This window comes from Equus quagga, chromosome 4 (genome assembly GCF_021613505.1).
Source record: "Equus quagga isolate Etosha38 chromosome 4, UCLA_HA_Equagga_1.0, whole genome shotgun sequence".
NCBI classification, from domain to species: Eukaryota; Metazoa; Chordata; class Mammalia; order Perissodactyla; family Equidae; genus Equus; species Equus quagga.
Genome location: NC_060270.1, coordinates 9,142,924 through 9,165,439, shown reverse-complemented (window position 1 = coordinate 9,165,439; position 22,516 = coordinate 9,142,924).

Here is a 22,516-nt window from a genome sequence, read left to right as displayed (position 1 = left end):
AAAGTAGAGGAAGATGGGCACAGATGTTAGCTCAGGGCCAGTCTTCCTCAGCATAAAGAGGAGGATGGGAAGCAGATGTTAGCTCAAGGTTAATCTTCCTCAAAAAAAAAAAAAAAAAAAATCAGCAGATTCTCAGTCTCTTCCAGTCAGTTATTCCAAGGAATGATAAGAGCTAGCCAGACGTAGATTTGTGGTGAATAGGAAAGAAATTAATTTTTGTCACTTGCATCATTTAGTCTGTTTGTGAAGGGAGCAGTAGTCGTTCGTGACCAGCTTACAGTTGTTTAAAAACATTTCTCCTTTTTATTTATATTGGCCATGACTGGTGGCTTGTATCATAATTAATTTCTTTTCACCCCAGCATCCAATACTGATTTGCACATAGTGGGGTTCCTAATTGTCAGTTACACTGTATGGTGGGACCCTGATTGATCGTTCTTGGGAATGTTTACGTGAGCCAGCAGAAGCAAGGACTTTTTAAATTTTCTTTTGCAAAAACCTCTCATTAATTTGTAATTACTATTAATACTCTAAAGTATATAATGTACTTTCATCTACAGCTTTACACTTAATTCTCACCACAAGTTTACAAGTACGTATTATTTTCCCCAGTTTTAAAGTGAGGAACAGATTCTCAGAAAGATTATTTTCCCAGTTGTAAGTGACAACAGTTGTCTGGGAAACCTGCCACGGGAACTCGTGTTTTCTGAATATAAATCCAGTCTTTTTCCCATCAATAATCTGGCTGTTATCAGTCTGGAAGCCAAGTGTATCAGTTCGGAGCAGGAGAGCTGCGTACGCCAACAGCAGCAGCAACGGCAGGAAGGAAGTTCTCTTTACCTTGGGCCTCCATCTGGAGGTGGGCGGTCTTGAGCTGCTCTGGTGCCTCTGGAATCGTGAGGGACCAGGCTCCTATCCCTCTTCCTCATCACCCTAGCACGTGGCTGCCATCCTTAATGTCTCTTTACTTTCAAGAGGACAGCTGGATTTCTAGGGTCTCCCACCATCACCTCCTACTTGAGGGTTACATGGAGAATCTCAGAATACTGATAAAAATGAGCACTTCCCACCTGAGTCAGCTCTTTTCAAGCGACGTTCCCTGAAGTCCCCCCCAACACTTCCACCCATGTTTCATTGGTCAGAAGCTAACATATGACCACGTTTCACTAGAAGGGTGAAATCTGAGAAATCTGGAGAACGTAGTCTTTAATTCTGAGAGGCAATGTGCTCAAGGTAAAACTCAGTTATTTTTCTCCAAGGAGGACGGGAAGAATGGAGATTGTATAAGACAATGGCAGTTTCTACCACAGTTGGTACCTGATGTCAATCTGAATTCTCTCACCATCTTCAACCTCCAGTTAATAATAATTAACTAAGAGATTTATTATAAAATTGATGGTACTGCATTTTGCCAATTTGGAGGTGTACCCCTCCACACACACCTTTCCACATGATGTGTCTTACTACCAGGAGAATCATAAAATTGGTGAGTGAAAATTTGATTATCATTACTTGTTGTCTGTCCTATCAGCCCCCGATTCAGTCTGCCTCAGTTTATCACAGATGACCCATAGATGCCGCCTGTATGCGGGCTTGCCAGAACCCTGGGACCCGAGCCACTCCTGACAGGTAGCGCAGAGCTCCACATCCTGCCAGGCTTGCACTCAGTTCCCTATTCATCAACTTATTATTGTTTTATTTGATCAATAATTCAGTGCCTAAGGCCAGGTCCTGTACTGGACCCTGACAACATACCAGAGAACCATGCCCTTGCTTTCATGGAACTTGCATTCTTGTGGGACAAATGTGACAGAGACAATAAATGAATCATATGAAAATATATACCAGAAGGGCTAAGTGTGAAGGCAAACAGAGCAGGGTTGAGATAAAGACTGTGTCTGTGGGGAGTGGGGGACACTTTAGAGACTATAGTCAAAGAAGGTCTCTGTGATAGGTGACATTTGAGAGGCCATTTAATCGAAGCAGAGTGCCCATGTGCCCACATGGAGGGAGGACGTTGCAGGCAGTGTGAGATTTAGGATTAAGCTACTCTCTCAGACCCAATATCTGCTTCAGTGACCCTATGGATGGGCTTTCATTAACCAGGTCACCTTATCACCAACTCAGTTCTGTTTATCTGCCTGTTAAACATCAGCAGGCTTCTCTGTGGCCAGGCTCGGTCTGCTTGCCAGGTGCCACATTTGCCTCCATTGGACTCCCTTGACCTTTCTAGAACCAGTGGTCAATTGCCACCTTTCACTCTGCTCTTGTGCTACCGTGCACCACTTGCCTTATTTGTCCCCCTCATCCTGTGGCTGACTCTGCCCCTGGGAATCTGTCCTCCCCCAAAGTGTCCATTAATTTTCTAATTATTAATCTCTCTATGCCACTTTGCAAACTCTAATCTCTTGATCTTGCCCTAGGGTTGGCCTCTGGGATAAAGCATAGTAGGCATTTCAAGCTTTCTTCTGTCTGTACTTTCTTAGATAATATCTTGCACTTGCCTTGAAATGCTTATTTCCACAATAAACTGGCAGAGGTCCTCCAATACCAGGAGCCATATGCATGCAAAAAAAATTGGTCAGGATTATTAAAGAAGTCCTGTGGGAATGTTCTTGTCACAGTCCTATGTTTCTTCTTGAATAAGATGAGACTGATATTTATATAGTACACTGATATTGCAGATTTTCTCGTTTATGAATGAGGCATTATTTTAAACTCCATGAAGAAATGGATTAGTGTTCTTGTCCGCTCTTCTCTCCTACAATCTCTTTAATGCCATTTTTCTGATGATCCTCCAAAAGTTTTGATCCTCATAATCTCTCCTAGTGGCAATAGCTTCCAAAATAATCTTATTATTTCTAGGGTCTAATTTTTCTTATTCATCATAAAACACAGACTAGTTTACATTTAGCATGGCATTGGTATGTTAACTTTCACTAGGTAACAGATACCCTCAAACTTAGGGATTTAAAATACAGCCATACGTTTAGTTGACAGATTCTTGGGGCATTCGAGTGAGTCCTCTGATCTGAGCTGGCTTTGCAGGTCTCTGCTGCTCTCTCATGTGTTCGAAGGCAGCTGACAGATCAGCTTGTGGCTGAATGACTCAGGGTGGCCTCCCTGGCTGTCAGCCTGGATTGCCAGGGACAATTGACAATTGAGCCTCATGTCTCACCACGCAGATTAGCCCAGCTTCCTCACATGGCAGTTGCAGGGTTCCAAGATCAGCAAGCAGGCAGGTCCCAATGTGTGTCTGTCATATTTCCTAACGGCCATAGGCCAAAACTAGTCAATGGTCAAGCCTGGCTTCAAGGGGTAGAGAAACATGCACCATGTCTTGCTGGGGGTAACTGCAAAATCACATTAAAAAGGGGTGTGCATGAAGGTTTATAGCAGCTTTATCATAATTGCCAAAAATCAGAGGCAACCAAGGCACCCTTCGATAGGTGAATGGATAAACAAACTGTGGTACGTCCAGACAGCGTAGTATGATTCAGTGATCAAAAAAAATGGACTAACAACCCATAAAAATACATGGAGGAAACTTAAATGCCTGGAGCTAAGTGAGAGGAGCCAGTCTGAAAAGACTACCTACTGTGTGATTTTTAAATTTTTCTTTTTGTTTGCAAGGAAAGATTCACCCTAAGCTAATATCTGTTGCCAATCTTGCTCCTTTTTTCTTCTTTCCCTCCCCTAAAGCCCCAGTACATTGTTGTGTATAGTTGTAAGTTCTTCTGGTTCCTCTATGTGAGCTGCTGTGACAGCTTAGCTACTGACAGATGAGTGGTTTAGCTCCATGCCCAGGAACTGAACCTAGGCCACCAAAGCAGTGTTCTGAACTTATCCGCTAGGCGATCAGAGCTGACTCTGTTTTTTGTTTTTTTTTTCATTTTCTGTTTTTGCAGAGGAAGATTTTCCCTAAGCTAACACCCACTGCCAATCTTCTCCCTATTTTTGTATGTGAGCTGCCACCACAGCATGGCCGCTGACAGACGAGTGGTGTAGGTCCACATCTGGGAATCCAGGCTGCTGAAGCAGAGTGTGCCCAACTTGACCACTAGGCCACCAGGGCTGGCCCCACTGTGTGATTTTAATATATGACATTTTTGAAAAGACAGCACTATAGAGACAGTAAAAAGTCGATGAATACCAGGGGTATGTGAGGAAGGAGGGATGAATGAGTGGAACACGGGGGATTTTTAGGGCAGTGAAACCATCCTGTATGATGCTGAAATGGTGGACACATGACATTATGCATTTACCAAAAGCCAGAGAATGTACAACACAGAGTGAACCCTAATGTGAACTATGGCCTTTAGGTAACAATAACGTGTTGATATTGGTTCATCAATTCTAACACATGTACCGCTAATTCAAGATGTTAACAAGAGGAGAAACTGTGTGTGTGTGTTCATGTGTGTGGGTGTATGAGAGTGGGAGGAGGGGAGGAAAGGGAGTCTGTGGGAAATCTCTGCTCTTTCTGCACAATTTTTCTGTAAACCTAAAATGCTCTAAAAAATAGCCTACTTAAAAAAAGGAGGGGGGTGTGCACAAAGGAATAAGAAAAATTTACGACCGCTTTTGCAATTTATCACAGCATCTAAGACCATTCAAAATCTGCCAAATCTTACTCTCCAGACGTATGTTCTAATTCATCTCCCCAGGCCACCCCGTCCAATGACCTAGAAATTCCCAACCATTCCCTAAATACAACCGCATTTCTACACCCCGGTGCATTTTCTGATGCTCTTCCCTTAGCTGGGGAGCTCCCAGCCTCCCATTCTCTGTGTATTAAAGTTCTTTTCATTTCTTCACCAGACTCGATTACTCCTTCCACACATCCTGTCAGTATACTTTAGTCAAAAAGACTCCTTCTTCCTCTGCATTCCAACGACACCTTGCAAGGACCTTATTGATTCTGGTCGGCCTCTCATTGTACTCAGTCTTCCCATCTGTTTCTATCTGTTCTCCTTGAAGGCCAGTCCCTTGTCTTAACTTTCTTTGATTCAACCACAATGCTAAGCATGGGGCAAGGCATATAACCGGAACAGAGTGAACGCTGATTGGAAATAGTAATTAAATACAGAAGAGATGTGATAATCCACTCGGGAAAGTCATCTTTTCTTGCCTTTTTTCCTAAGTCATTTGAATTTCCTGGTCTTCTTTCACAGCTAATGACCCAAACACTATTTCACTTATAAAACATAAATACCAATTTGAGGAGAAAGTCATTAAATTACACAAATGATAACAATAGCAAATGGTTTCATGTAAAGTATGTGGGAGAAAGGGAAAGCAGATCTGCGGTGTATAAAGAGCATCACGGTTGACTCCTGGACTGCCGTGAAGGAGAATGTGCATAAATCGTTATCTATTAGAGCCGGCAGATTTCTACTGCAACTGACAATGCTAATATCATAAACAGTGCCTTAGACACAAATTCATAAGAATAAATCTGGTAGTCAATCCTGTACCGCTTGGGGGTCCATTTTGCTTTATCGCTATGACTATTGGAAACAGTGGGGATTTGAGTTTCTAATTTTCGTTGATAAGCAGATTGCTTTTTGCCAAGTACTAAGCTCCAATGGCCTAAGGTCTGCTCACTTTTTCAACATCATTTCTGTGCAATTGAAATAAAATGATCAATTAGTTTTTTAAGCACAGCATCTGTGTTTCCAGGGCAAGTTGAGAACAGAGTCAAAATCGCTTTTGTGGATGAGTCTCAGAGGGGTACTGGCTCTTCCCCTTCAGGAAAGCTCCCATCTGAGCAGAAGGCAGCTGATAATTAGGACAGAGTAACGGATATGTGTAAGGTTGGTACACGACCTATGGTGGAGTTTTAAACTGGTAACAACTGACATTGAGTGCAAAGCTAATGCTACATTAGCTGAGAAAAACACAAGTGACCTACAGAGAGTGATACCTATCACCCACCTGGAAGAGAATGAAAGCCAGGACCCTAACTAGACACGGCATCTAACGCTGACACTGTGACGGATGAGCTGGGCTGTGACAGGACTTGAGGAGGGACACTGTCCACTGATGGGAATCTCTAGCCTCTCCAAAACTAGGTAATGATGTCACATAATCCCCTGCGGTTTGTAATGTATAGTTGTCAATACAGAGGCTTGTCGGGACGTGCTTAGGGAGTACTGTTTATTTAGAAAATGGCCCTTAGAAATATATGTGTTTTAAAGTGTATACATAAGACCAACACAACACCAGAAGAAATAATCTGTAGTAATAAGTAAGAATTTTAGGTTAATGCTCATAGCCCAGAAGGTAGGAGAAAATGAACAAGACCATGATATGTATAGACCCAAATGACTATCAATGTCCTACATGACAAGCAAGACATGCTAGGTTGGAAAAGCTCCATAGAGTCATTGACACTCCAAGTTTTGGTTAAAAAGACACCCTCCTGTTATGTAGTTCTCAATGATGGAGCCCAGAGCTCATCAGATCCATTCCATTGCTATCAGCTCCAGCCCAAGCAGTCATCTGTATCCCTCTCTGCTCCAAAACACGCACACACTCACTCCAGCCTCAAGGGGAAGAATGACAAAGTTCTTCATGTCTTGAATCATAATAAAAAATATTTACCTCATTTGGTTGTTTTGATTATCAAATGAATCAATCATTATAAAATGCTTAGCACGTGGAAATCTCATACAAACTGCTGCTGCTGTTGCTGCGGCCTGGCTCCAAGGCACTATATAATCTTCACTGTTGTTAATGGCATGGAGTGGACTCCGACTCCTAGGGACCTTGTGGACAGCTGAGTGGAACCTGCCTTGTCTTTCTGCCCCACCCTCTCCCCTCTGGCGCTCTATCAGACAATGCTCCGCTACTATTTATAGGTGTTTCATGGCCAATTTTTTTGGAAGTGGGTGGCCAGTTCCTCCTTCCTAGTCTGTCTGAGTCTGGAAGTTGCACTGAAACCTGTCCACCGTGGGTGACCCTGCTGGGATTTGAAATCCTGGTGGCACAGCTTTCAGCATCACAGCCACATGCAGCCGCCACAGTATGACAACCAACAAATGTATGGCGGGGTTCCCTGACTGGGAAACGAACCGGGCCCATGGTGGTGAGAGCGCCGAATCTTAACCACTAGACCACCAGGGCTGGCTAATACATAATCGAAGGGTTAACAATTACCTGTAATGAGTCAGTTGTGGTATAATGAAGAGAGCTGGCCTTAGGATCACATCAGCCTGGGTTTGAACTCACTTACTGATGACGGAGAGTTTGGCTACCTTATTCAACCTCCCTGAATCTCTACTCCTTCCTCTGTAAAATGGGGCAGTAAAATTTCCCTCAGGATTGTTGTAAGGAATTGAGGGAAAGTAACCAGGAAGCAGGTGAAATTGATAAACGTCAGTACCCTTCACCATTTCCTCCTAACTCTTTCCTATGACAGCCCCCTCTCTAGACAAGAGGAGGCCACACTTGACTAAGTGGGTTCTAGCCCCAGACATTCCTTGCTACTCCGAGTGATTGATGGAAGCCTGTTATCTCTTCCCGAGCAGCAGCTGCTGTTGACTGCCACACAAGTATTCCCCAGAATGTGCTGTGGGCAGATAGGGATGTTTTATTGCCTACAGTCAGCTGACCATTTCTCTGGAGGAGTGAGAAACCCAAATAAAGTGTGTGAACCAATGCTGCCAACCTATTCAGAATATGGTCCTGGATGGATACAAGAGGGATCACATCCTTACTATCCCATTTCCAGCAACTCTGCATGCTTACGTAGTATTGAAAAACCCATTCTTTATAACTGCACACCTAAAAATTGCTGTAGTTTTTATATTTATCTCTAAAGCCAATCATATCCCTAAATCTTTTTTGGAAATCTTCTTCCAAGAAATTTCCAGCCACTCTCTGGATTTAAGCTATTGTATGACTTTTTATCTCCTTCGGCAATCCTGTCCTGCTCTATTTCCCACCCAGATGTTGGCTGTTAGATTTAAGGTGAATACTAACGTGGGTCCTGGACTAGTTCTTCTTAAAAGAGGCAGAGGGATCTTGGAGGCAAGAACCTGAGTTTTAAAGTATGGTGAATTCTTATTTCTATCTGTGTGGGGCCTACATCAGTAAAGCCTCGATTCTCTCAACTGTGACTTGGAGATAATAATGCTTTCTGGTAAAGAATTATTGATGCTTAAGTGAATGCATGAATGGAAAATGACAAGCACAGAGTTGGTGCTCAACTTTTTAATCTCCTTCTTTTTTTACACATAGACTTGCTCAGTCTATCTTCTTGATCCGCCTTCTGTTAAAATCTCTTACTCTGAACCTATTGCTTATTTCAGCTAGCACTGTCACAGCTTCAGAGAAGCAGGTGGTAAGTAAGTGGCTGTAGAAACGCCTCCAGCTTCTAATTCCAAAGCTTTAGCGCTTGGTGGTGGGGATGGGAATAGAGCTTTTCTGGGAAGGAGGGGTGACAGTATGGTGCCACCTTCTGTGAGACCCCAGGCGGCCTGACAGACAAGAACACTTCCTGGGCACCCACTGGGCTCAAAGCACCTGATTAGGCTCCATGAGGGATGGAAAAAGCAGGAGAAGAGGGCCTCCTGCCTGGCTGCTCTGTCTGCTACCGCTTAGAAGCCCGAGAGAAGCAGGGAAGTCAAGGTTAGCTGGAAGGATGTCACAGCACAATGCGCGCTACTAGAGAGGAGCTAATTTTAAGCTGGCAAATATTCTATGTGTTAGCACAGAAAATATTCATTCCTGGAGTAAGAGAATGGGGAGTTAACCAGATCCAGGGCACCGGCGGGCCTTGTAAATCACAGACCTGCTGAGCAACCTGAAAACTCCGCTGAGACAGTGAGAGGATGTGTTCCAGTCAGTCACAAAGGAGCACAGAAGCCTTCTGGAAACCGAGTGAAGGTGGATGCTCTGCAAACGCATCACACAGAGGCCAGAAGCTAGGACAGCAGTGACAAGAAAGCCACAGCGAAGCCAAAGTCCTCCTGTTGTCTTTATTTACTCAGTCCTTTTTAAATGTTCTGATTTGTCGTTTGTGGATACTGCCTGATCAGGACAATCTCTTGTTTCCCCAGAGAGGGTTGGGGCTGGAGGGAGTGGCAGGGTAGGCATGCAGAGGCAGAGGGTGGGCTGGTGGCACTCTGCCGGGGATCTGTCCCTCTGCCTGGCCAGAGAGCACTCTGAAGAGCGGGTTGTTCCACTCTGAGATAATGTGGACCATGACTTCCCCTGCTGTCTCAATTATTTCTGAAATGCAATCTTGCAAGAGCCAATTCACGTGCTTGCGTTTAGGAAAAAGACCCAAGGTCCTGCACACAGTCGTGGGCTATGCTTTCGTGGTTATCTTCTGAGGGTCTCACTCTACCTGGAGATACTAGATTCTTGTAGAAACTAAACTGAAGCAGGAAGATTAATCCAGATGGGTTCCATGTCAGTCATTTTATACGGAACTTTGAAGGTCGATGTGTGACAGGCATTTTTAATTACTTATAATGGCACTTTTATTACTTTGGCTCTTTTCTCCTAAGGATCTGCTGATTTCAATGTGCTTTAGAAAGTTATTGCTATTCATCACAGCTTATTTATTTAAAAATTGGTGTAAGGTGAATGCAAATAAGCAATGTGAAACTTTCTTTTAAAATTACATTTTATGTTTCCATTATTACATTTTTATATTGCCAACAGTGCATACTTTCCCGTTTCAACTAAATTATATTTTTTTAAAAGGCAAGTTTCAAGGTTGTAACTTAAAATAATAATTAAAAACAACCAACAGAGTCAATATTGGTTAGAAGAAAGAACTCCAGATTTGAGACAAAAATACTAGGTTTAGTTTAGCTGTACCACTTTAGAAAATATGAACCTTTCCAGCCTCAATATATTCAGATATAAAAAAGGATGGAGCTGCCTATTCAACTGAATTGTGGTTAAAAGAACTGAATGCAATCGAGGACCTGAAAGCTACCAGGTGACAGAATTTATGATAATCAGTGTTCTCCCAGATAAATAGCACTTAGGGACTAATGTTCACAGAACTGGAGGATAGCTTTGAACAGAGGTTCATATCTGAGGACTGTGGCTAAGAATCCAAAGATGGCATCTTCAGGAAGCCCATGAATCGCCTGAAACAATGAGAAAACTTCTGGTCACCTGTCTATGTTAGGACTCCCTGGTTTGCAAGTGACAGAAACTGAACCCATACTAGCTTATCCAAGAAGGAGCTTAAATAAGGAAAGTACAGGTGGAAGCCTGGGTACCTTGGGAACAGGCGGAACCAGGGCTTGGAATACAGCCAAGGCGCTCCCTCCACCTAGCGGTTCTCTGTCCTCCTTAGGCGGGCATTATCCACTTTTACACAGCTGACCAGCTTCTTGGAAATACATTGAGGAGCACGGATTTGGACGATGACTTCACTCACTCTAGAGAGGAACTGAAACTATCTTCTGTCTTCCCAAGAAGCCCCAGAATAGGAGACTGATCATCCCTTCTATCACAGAACCTATCACGTCGTCCAACAGGCAGGGTATTTAAGATGCTAATGGGGACCACTTGCATGTCATAGAGCAGGAAAAAAAAAAAAAACAAAACACTTCCTGGAACAAAAGGAGCTTGAGTGTGGTTCTGGGGAGACAAAATTCACATATATGGATTATTTTGTGGGAATTCTCTCTCAGATTTTCAAATGTTTTTGTTCACCACAGAAGAACCACATTATCTGTAGATTTAAGAATTAAAAGGATGCTTCCTCTTGTGGAAATATCTTGCGACAGACATTTCTTAAAGAAACCCAATGTTTCTGAGAATATGTAAAAAGTTTTCATTTAACTTCAGTCCTATAACTTAAAAATTAATGCAAAGTATTATTTATTAATAACCTTCACATAAACAAATTATTACTATTCCAGTTGAAGTGCACAGAAGACTAAGATTTAATAATTCTCAATGGGCATTGTAAGCTAGGTAAAAATGGCTATCTGTAATTAGATGTCACTTTAACTCAACAAATATTCGACGACATTATGCATAAGATTTAAGCTAGATGATGTCAAAAGATAGTTGACAGCTTGGGGAAAACATCCTTAGTATTTATGATGGTTAATTTTAGGTGTCAGTTTGGCTGGGTAATGGTGTCCAGTCGTTTGTCAAACACCAGGCTCAATGTTGCTGTGAAGGTATTTTTTAGACGTGATTAACATTTAAATCAGTGGACTGAGTAGAGCAGATGACTCTCCATGATGTGGGTGGCCTCATCCAATTAGTCGAAGGCCTTAAGAGCAAAGACAGGTTTCTCAGAGAAGCAATTCTGCCTCGAGACTGCAGCATGGAAACCTTGTGTAAGTTCCCAGCGTACTCTACAGATTTCAGACTGGCAAGGCCCCACAATTATGTGGGCCAATTCCTTAAAGTAAGTCTCTCTCTCTCTCTCTCTCTCTCTCTGTGTATATATATATATATATATATATATATCCTATTAGTTTTGTTTCTCTGGAGAATCTTGACTAATACAATATTTGTAAAATGTAAAGAGTATCTAAAATTGAGAAGAAAAAGCCAACAACCCAAGAATAAAATGAGCTGTGGAAGTGGAGCAGAAGCCGCAGCGGACCTTCCGCATGTCCCCCTAGCCATGGCTGGAGGTGGATCGCTATGGGCAGTGTCCTAGGGCAGTCCATGCCCCTGTCCCACGCCTGCAGCGTCATGGCTGAACCCCGCCCGCGGCAGAGCCTCTGCTCCCTCCTGAGGCGCCTGCCGAAGGCCGAAAAGGAGGCGCCCGGGTGGAGAAGCCCAGGTGATAAAGACGCACCTGCTGGTCCTGAGCATCCTGCCGAGGTAGGGGCAGCATGGTGGGAGTCTACAACGGCAAGACCTTTGACCAGGTGGAAAGCAAGCCTGAGATCATGGGCCACTACCTGGGCGAGTTCTCCATCACCGACAAGCCTTTGCTTCCCGGTAGGACCCGCGGCATCTGGGCCACCTCTCCTCCCACTTCTTCCCCCTCAGGAAGTCTGCTCGGCCAATGAAGACAAGACTTCTCAAAAAAAAAAAAAGAGACTGCTCTGTGACTGTTGATATAAAAAGATATGCAAAAGATATTTAATGTTGCTCAAAATAAGAGAATTCTCATTAAAACTAAATTAAGATATATTTCTTACATATCAGAATGACAAAGATGAAATACTTGGTAACACTCATTGGTTGTGGGGAAACAGGACGGTGATACATTGCTGGCAGGACTTAAAAAATGACACAACTCTGTGATGAGTAGTAGCAATATCCAGCAAAACTGCACCCACATTTACCCTTTGACTCAGCAATCCGACTTCTAGGAATATATTCCAAATATACACCAGTAAAAAATATGAAGTAAGGTGTGCACAAGGCTATTCATTGAAGCTTTGTTGGTAATATCAAAAAAGTATAAACAATCAAAATAGTTACCAATAGAGAGTTGAATGAATCAATCATGCATGATGCCATCACATAACGGAGTACAGTGTAGCTGTAAAAAGAGGGAAGACTGCTCTCTCCATGTTTCTCTGGAGAGGTTGCCAGGCTGTATTGTCAGGTGAAAAAAGGCAAGGAGCAGAATGGTATTGATAGTATGCAACATTTTCTGTAAAAGTGGAGGAAACATGGAAATATAAACATATATATGTATGTATGCATGTGTGTACCCGTGTGTATGTACATATATGTACACACATATTCATTTATGTTTTCAAAAAGAAACTATTGAAGGATAACTAAAAAATCCAATAACAATGATTACCTCTCAGGAAGGAAGGATATATGCTATAGGAGGAGGTATGCAGAGGATTGAAATATGATCTTGTGTTACAATTGTGACGTTGGAACCATGTAAATATTTTATATAATTGAAAAAGAGTATATTAAATAGGAAGAAAAATTTAAATTAAAAACAAACTGAAACAAATGACCTCAACTGTTGATTATATAACAACACAGAGACAAAAGTAACTTCAGATTAAAAATAAACTTCAAGTGACTCCTTTTAGTAGTATATTGTTATTTTAAAACAACAACAGGTATATTTAAGATAAAAGTAGGTAATTACATTCTTGTAGCAAAGGAAGGAAATTTTCAGCATAAGACAGAAAAGAGATACCTACATAAAGTAAAACAAGTTAAATAAAAAGCTGCAAAATCTTACATTTAAATTGTAAAGTTTTTTTCTCTTACAAAAGCCACATTTCCTGATTTTGTCCACAGAAAAGGCCTAGTAGCAATGAGGACTCGTATGGTTGTAAATATGATTTCTACTAAAATATTCTAGGACTTTTCGTGAAATAGCTGATTTGAGCCAGACCTGGGACAGTTCCTCAAAAACTTAAAAATAGAACTCCCATATAATCTAGCTATTCCACTTTTGGGTATATACCCCAAAGAATTAAAATCAGGTGCTTGAAGAAATATTTGACACCCATGTTCACAGCAGCATTATTCACAATAGCTAAATGTGGAAGCAATCCAAGTCTCCGTTGAAGGATGAATGGATAAACAAAACGTGGTGCATACATACAATGGAATACTATTCAGCCTTAAAAAGCAAGGAAATTCTGCAAAATGCTACATCATGGGTGAACCTTGAGAACATTATGCTAAGTGAAATAAACCAGTCACAAAAAGGCAAATACAGTATGACCCTTCTTATATGAGGTATTTCAAACAGTCAAAATCATAAAGACAGAAAATATAATGGTGGTTGCCGGGGGGCTGGAGGGAGGGGAGAATGGGGAGTTATTGGTTAATAGGTGTAGAGTTTCACTTTGACAAGATGAAAAGGGTTGTGCAGAAGGATAGAGTTGATGGTTGTGTAACAATGTGAATGTTTTTAATGACGAATGAGTTGAATTTGGAATGATAAGCAGGATTTGAAGTTTGACAGGAGGAGGGAGGGGTGAGAGGAAAGTGTGAGAAGCAGGGAACCAACCACAAGAGCAAAGGAGGAGCAAGTAGTTCCTGTGGAAATGATAGGCGTTGAGCTGTCTTCTGAAAGACCTTGAATGTCTGGCTGAGAAGTGTGTAGACACAAACAAGTAATAATGGCAATCACTTATGAGTGCTTTCTAGGGACAAGGCACTGGGTTTCTTGTACTCATTTACTTCTCACAAAAATCTTTTGTGGGAGGCATTATTTTCATTGTTTTACAGATGAAGAACTTGGGACTTAAGAAAGGTTTGCATAACTTCCCCAAGGACGCCCCACACTTGCAAGCAGAGGTTTTGAAGGTTCAATGTCTTTACTTTCTTGACTGTAGAATACCGAATTCGTTGAAGAGAAGATTGCTTACACTTCTCCAGCTAATGCGAATAGCTCTTTGTGATTTGTCCTTGGCTTATTTATTTATCACATACTACATTTCATTGATTCAAAAAATGTCATCCATTGCAAGACTTAGAATTCTTTCAGGTACCAAGAAAGAAAAGTGTTCTCAATTAAACCATCACACAGGGTTTTATCATTTTAAACTTTTTATTGTTACCTATTGAAGGAATCTTATAGTATTATTTAGACATTTATTTTGAATCATACATCACTCATCATACATAAAATCAACAATATTAGCAAACGACGTTGGCTAAGAATTCTTAAACTTTCTTACCATTCAGATTATGACTTTTCCACTTTGCCTTTCAATTCAGTCATCAAGTCTATTTTCTTCCACGCATTTTCCTTTGTGCCCTCAAGAACCAAAACGTAATAAAGGCCATTGGTGCTGGGCTCTTAAGTCGGTTTGCGATGATATAAACATAGCCTAACTTTGAGTTCCATTTGGCACTCGCTCAACTCATTTGATCCATGCCCTTCCCACTCCCTCCTTCAATTGTTTATATCCTACAGCTTAAAATAATGTTTCTGATTTTCATCCAATGTATTGAAATTTAACTTTGCAAGTTTCAATGCTGGAGCTTTTCGTATTTTCTTACAAAGTGACAACTATGTCATGTTTGCTGCCAGGCAAAGCTAGGCATCATTGGGCCTAACTTGTATCTTGATTATAGAGATGTTAAAATGTGAGAAAGAAAAATACAGCCCTTTGAATTGCTGAATCTGACAGTTGAAAAAAACATTTAGCTTAAACACGAGCATGTGGAGACAGAATCTAACTAGTGTAGCCAGCTGGTGGACTGCCTGGGTGTAAGTCCTCTCTTCACTTGGTACTTACTGTGTCCAGCGGCAATGTCTCCCTCTGTTCCTTCCGTCTCCCCATCCCCCTCCTCCTTTCCTACACATACTTACTGAGGGTCTATCATGAACCAGACATTATTACAGGTGCTTGGAAGTCATTAGAAAATAAAGTAAGGATCAAACCTTTATGAAGCTTGATTTTAAAGAAAAAGAAGCATTTGATAGTTGTAGGAAAAAAGACATTTTAGATGAGTGGGACATCACAAGTGAGTGGACAGAGTTGAAATAAAAATATACTTTTTCTAAGTATCAATGTAGACTCTTCAGTAATCACTTTTCTGAACATCAAATTCTTTATTTGCATATTACTTGAATAAATTGTGTATGTGTGCGCATTTGTATTACAGTTTAAGATCAAAATACGGATGGAGTTCTCTTCTACAGAATATTGTGTATTCTTCAAAGTGAAGACAAAAAACTTCTGTCTAAACTGATGATCAGTGAAATGCAAAAGGGCAACAGCATGGAAAATGGAACATAAATGAGGTTTATAAAATTATCTTGGTGATATTTCTCTAAGGTGTTGTTTGCAGCCCGGATGAGCCTCTCATTTGGCACATGACCTCTTGGTTAACTACGTTGCCTTTGGAGTTATTTTGCTGTTATTCATGTGTGTTACGGATTTTATTTTTCCTCTCGTAAATCCGCAGAGAATATATATCATCCCAGAATGCACACAGTCATTTTGAATTTGAAATATTTCCCCGGATTCTTCATGTAGGAACATATCTATTATTTCGTACAGGAAATATTTGTCCCTTTCCTTGATGTGACAGGCTAAAGAGCATATCATTTTCAAGAATTTAAATTTTTAAATGAATTAATGTGCTAACTTTGATTCGTGTCTCTTCCTTCTCAGTCTCATAGAGTAATTTGCATTAATCAAATTAATAATAAAGGGATTAAAATTGCCGGTTTCTAAGGGAGGGACATGTCAGTGGTATTAAATGTTGCATTTAGAATGATTGTCCTTGCATGTTAATTATAAGCTGCTTGGGATGCAAAGGAAGTTCAAGGAAATGTTATTCTAACCATGTGTTATCTTAATTTTGGAAAAGATCCTTTAAAGGATGAATTGCACTGCAGTGGGCTTTCTAATCAGACCATGTATTAATTTAGATCAATGACCCCAAATCCTGTAAGTCCACTATGACTGGCAGTGATTGCGAGGATTTTATAGGCTGTTTACGAAGTTACCTGTCAGGACACAACAGAAGACACACTTGTCAACAAAATCAAACTCGTAATTGTGTACAATAGAAAGCTCATCTCACTAGTTGTAATGATGATTAGATAATTTGTCCATCCTGTGTCTGAAGTGTGTGTAAGACTTGCAAATTAGGAGAAAAGAGGAAGGAACAGTAAGAAAGAAATGACCACTAACATGGTTCTTATCTATTTCGGCAGCGCAAATGATGTCACTTATGGACTCCATAATACAGATGATCATTTTTCCTTTGCTAAGCCTAGGCATGCAAGGAATAATGAGGCAAAATTGGCAGTTGTTTGGTCGCTGTATTGTCCGTTCAATGACTTTCAGTCTAAAGAATCAGACAGCCAAGCAGAAAAGAGCCTTATTTTTAAGTTCCCTGCCCCTGGATGGAAACTTGGCAGGACTCATGAATTTTTGGTTCACGGAGAGATAAGAGACAGTTCTGTAGTCACTTGAAATCACAAAACATAGTCTCAATTCAGCAAGTAAGAATGTCCAGTCCAAGATATTGATCACAACTCAATGTTCATTGTGAGGTAAGGCTTTTCTTTTTGCATTTTGCTCTAACTAAATAAGGTTTGGGCGCAGAAGTGAGATATGACTGCTTTTTTCTCCATTCCCACCCCATCCTTACTTCGTTTCTGCAGCTTCGACTCTAGACTTGAAGTATGGGGAAGGAGGTAGGAAAAAGCTAGGGAGTAGGAAGTTGCTTATTTGCTGGTGACTTCGGGGTCTCTGGCCTCAGAGGATATTTCAAGCTGTCTTTTTAAATTATTTAATTATTATTGTTCTTTTTCTCCAACATAGCAAACCACATCACACAGTTGCAACAGAGTAAGATGTAAAGGAAGCAAGAACTAAACACTGAATTAGAAGAGGTGATGTTACGCCAGACATTACTCCATCAATCTTAGCTGTACTGGGCCACCTATGTCCATATGGTTGTTAACTGCAGTACAGAAGGACAAAGTAAGATGAACTCACACACAGAGTGCGTACCATATACAAGTACTGTTGATATCGAAACTGAAGTGAGTTTGCTCACCTGTTGTGCAGCAAGCCGATCTCTGACACTGGATGTAGTGGAAGGAAGTAGGAATTTTATTATTGCACAACACTGAGCAAGGAGAAAAGGCAGCTAACATTGAAATCCCAAAGTCCCTGAAAGCTAAAAGGAAGAGTTTTTATTTGGGGTTTTAGGTAGGGGAGGTGGAGCACACGGCCTTGCTGGTCAGAGCTTTTCCACAAGCCTGTGGTTGGCTTTGAGACTCCTTGCAGAGAGGAGGGAGCCCATGACCTTGCTGGCCAGCAGCTTTCCCACCAGCCTGTAGCTCCCTGGCGGGGAGGAGGAGGAGGAGGAGGAGATAATGAATCCAGGTGGTTGTTCTTGGCGGTGTCTGTCTCCATGGAGGATAGTAGATTCTGGAGCCAGGAAGCCAGGGAGTAAGCAGGGAATGAGTGTTTTGGTTTTAACCCCATACATGCTGGGTTTAATGTAGAGAAATCCATATCAGGGCCAGGACCACTGTGATCCTTTTGTCATGTCGAACCTTGACATTGCCATCTAGCCTGCTGACAGCAGCACAGACCTGAATTCGGCTAAAATGAGAATCAATTCATACAGTGGAGAAGAGCATTTCCAGGAATCACTACAAACAGCTAGGCCAGCATTTGCCCAAGGACTAATCTATTAGACCAGATACATCAGCGAGTCGGCAGTTTTCAGAGACTGGCTTTCTCACTGCAGGAAAAGATACTGTTTGTAGTTTTCGTATTTAAAAAGTATACCTATTTCTTTGCTTACTGCCTCCATCTTTGTAACCTACACCCTGTCAAACTGGGTTTCCCTGCCCTGCAGTAATCTCCAATCTGCACTCAACCGTGGGCCACAGAATTATTTTCTCTTTAACATATGCTTTTTATTCTTTAAAGAACAACAATCTCTGATGTAATTAGCATTACTGCCATTTTGATGAGCAGATGAGGTTGCTGAGGCTCAGGGGTTTGGTGTTACGCTCAAGGCCTCAAAGCTAATAAATTACAGATCCCTATTCATTTAGAAGTCCATTCAAAGTCTGCTTGTTTCTAAAGACTACCCTTTTTTCATTAAACCATTAAGTACATCTGTCTCTCAAGAATGCCCTGTGCCATTTGGGGGACACAAAAAACGAAGTCCTCATCTCTCCCCTCACTCTATCGCCACCACTGCTTCATCCAGGGTGTGGTGGACAGTCAGCAAGTGCATGGCTTGCAGGAAAATTTGGTGATGGTGTATGTATGTGTAGGTATATTTAATAATTCCTTCCCGATTATTTGTTATTTAAGCAGTGCTATTTGTATTTTCATCTCCTTACACTGAACCTTCCTGCTGAGCAGTTTTATAAGTCTAGAGAACTTGTGCCTGAAATGTGAAAACGTAAGGAAAAGGTTAAGGAAAGCAGCGAGAACACTTCTTTGAATTCTTTCAAGATGTTGCCTGTGATCTTTTAGGTTCATTTTCCCATTTAGTGCCTGGACACCTGAGTGCTTGCTGATTTGTACGATTGTCCTAATGACCAAGGACATGAATTACTGAAAACCTCATTAGGCCTTTTGAGCTGAACATATTTTTTAAGAGACTCTGACATTTGGTGAGGGATGTGGTGTCAGCAGAATATCTAGCTTGAATATAATTTCTAATTTGGGGAAAGGTATTGGCATGTAATTATGTGGGCATACAGAGAGAGCAATTATCTGAACTGGCCTTGAACGCTGAACTTTTGAACAATGGAAAAGGACAAATGTGGGCTAGAGCCAGACAGAACACATAATGTGCCACGTCCACTGAGAGACTTGTATACAATTTATATGCTTAAGAAAGATCTCTAAATATCCACCTGGCATTACTACAATGAACTCTTATATGGTGATGCCAAAGTGTATTTAATACCACAGAGAGAGGATGGAGGCCCTGGGGAGGGAATGCTGGTCCCAGAAAGTTCAGAGAAGAGGGAACCATTTCAGAAGCACAAAAGTCTAATTATTAGGGTTTTAATAAAATGTCTCTGATTTTTTGTAGAAGGAGTGTTCTTGATATTATCTTGACCTAAAATGCCAACCAGGAATTCAGTTGCTCCTGAAGTGTACCAGTTGGCTATTGTCACATAACAACAATCTCAAAACTCAGTGGCTTAAACCAACACTTGTTTATTATTGCAGCCCATGTGTCTGCAGGTCATCTGATTGACAGCTGGTGTAGGTGGGGCTCGAGTGATCTCGGCTGGGCTTGCTCATGTGGCTGTGGGTTTGCTAGCAGCTTTGCTCTAGCCTGGGCTTGTCTGAGGCACCTTACCTGGTGTAGATCTGCGCCATGTGTCCTCAGCCTCCTCCTGGCATTAACAGGGTTGCTTCGGCTTGTCCTTCCCGTAGTAATGACAGAAGTATCAGAGGGCAAGAAGAAACATGGCCACTAGAGGCCCAGACTCAGAACTAGAAAACTGGCCAAAGCAAATCATATGGCTGAGCCTAGTGTCAAGGGGTGAGAAAACATGTTCTGACCCTTTTTGGGAAGAACTGCAAAGTCACTGCAAAGGGTATGGAGACAGGGAAGGTAAAGAATTAGGAGAGCTAATGCAAGAAATGGACCATAATGGAAACAAGATGCTTTTTGCAAAGGTATTTAATTTTAGGGAGCGTCTTCTGAAACGTAGAAAGAGGGGAATGGAGGGAAAGGACCTATACTATGGTGTAGCTGTAGTGGCTTCTTCTAAGAAGAAAAGATGAGCTGAGGACAAATCAAAGGCTGTTGCTGACATGCTTCATCACACAGTCACCTTTTAGCACCGTTAACTGCGATTATAATATCCACGTTAAAGCTGGAAACTCGAGCTGATTTGGAGAACCAAACTATAACTTAAAGGCTCCCTTGCTCAACAAAGTTCCCGAACCTCTGCTGCTCCATTTTGGCTTTTCATTTCTGAATTGGAATGTAAACTATTTTGGTAAAGCCCAGTTGACTTTGCTCCCAACCACATGATTTCCCCGTTGGATCACAAGCTTGGAAAGACCATTTTAAAGGAGAAATTGAGACTCAGATTTCCCACTCCCAACCTATACAAGCATAAATACCCTACTTCCAGTAGTAAGAGTGGGGAGTCATGGGGCTGACCCAACAAGCACTGCCTCACTGCCAGTCTCTCTTTGGTGGAACGCCGAGAGTCACTGGGCAACGATGCTGAGGGGTCAACATAAATTTCACTCCATCCATGTTGCAGAAATCCCATGAAAACAACAGCATTAATATTTATACATCTGCACAACGCTTCAAATTCAACGCTGATTCCACACATAGCTGATATCATCAGGAAAACAACAAATATAATGAGTCCTGTAGTGACAACTAGTAAGTAGGTATTTGATATTTTAATGACTTTATTTTAGTATATTCAAGAAAAAACCTCAAACGAATGAAAGTGTAACAAAGTCACTACAGGCAACCTTTTCATCACATTTCTCTGAAAACAGATTATCAGTTAGGAATATGGGGGAAGGTCTGTCTGTTGTTTTTGTGGTAACCAAAACTCCATCATCCTTTAGACAGCTTGTATGCTACTATAATATATGAAAAATGAAACTCTCAAAATTAGTAAAAATTACAGAAGATTACTCCTGTAAGTGAACCTGCAAATGTTTAAAAAAGTAATCTTTCCTCTTGGAATCAGACTCAACAACAGGTAATGTCTATTTGTCTTTCAAAACAAAGAGTGTTTGAAAGCTTTTGGTGGACAATTCTAATCAAGCTAAGAAAAAGGAGCTTAGCTGCTGTTACCAACAATGTAGAAAGCCCCACAGCTTCTGAGTAAGTTGGGTTTTAGTAGCAGTTTAACATCCAAGGAATGTCTCTAATGCTTAGACATAAACCTATTCTTAAGAGAAATATTCCATTTCCTTAATAAGCCATTCCAGGGAAAGCTCTGTAAATCAATTTTCAAGCAGTAACTACATCTTATTTCACTAATAATGTGGTTTTCTTACTGAGGAGAATTCAAAGAGTTGTATAGGGCTGCCCAAATTTCAACTATCATTTTTGTGAAAGTGAGCATCTCAGACGGTATGTGAATCAGGCCATCAATTTCAAATGCTGATTGAATCTCAATTTATCCTGGCCTACTTGCGAAAATAGGATCAGAAAGAAAATATTTATAGAAAAAGTTGAGATTTCATTTTGATTATTTATCTCATAAATAGTCCAAATTGAGTTGGGGCCAGCTTCCAAGGCACATTTTATCAAATGTTGTACCTTCTGAAGACTATAGCCTCTGCTCTCTGACAGTAAAAGTGTTTTCAGAGAATCTAATAATTTATTTTGAGCCTCTATGATTTTGAGTTCTCATTTATTTCTTGATAGCATAGAGTTTATATAATTAGGTTTACTCATACAAGTTTCATTGCAACTCATGCCTAGGATGCGGTGTTGTATCTGTCTGTTACACTTATGAATGCTTCCATCAAAGTGTCAGGAATATTTTCACCCTATAGTTACTTTCTATTTGACAAATATTTTGTAGTTCTTCAAACAAATTCCTTTTCTGATAATCAAATTCTATGTCTTACTTTCTAGGAAAATGGGATAAAATAGCCCACACTGTGTTTACATGTGCGTGTGTGTGTACACATGTACACACCTAAATACGCAATTGAATATCTTTTCTCTCATTCAGCTGCTTGGACATCACAAGGTAAAGCCTTTTCCAGAGCTAGCTAATAAAAAGGAACAAGACAGATAACTTGAGAGTGGTATCTGCTTTTGAAGTTGTATGCCTGTATGTTCATTTTCCAATGAATATTTGCGCATTTGAGAAGAATTTAGAAGAAAAAGTGAGAGAAATTGGATTTAGGGGAAAAAAAAGAAATTGGATTAGAATGAGGATGATGAATAGGTGGAGACAGTGTGCTGGGAAAACAATGAGCTCCAGTTTTCTGATTTCACATTTCCCAAATACAGTGCATTTTAACAATATTTTTTTATTAAGAAGCTTAGATTAAAAATATACATTCTGTGTTTAAGTAAAGTATTTTTTATTGTTAAAGCATGATATTTTTAAAGCCAAATCTACTGCTTG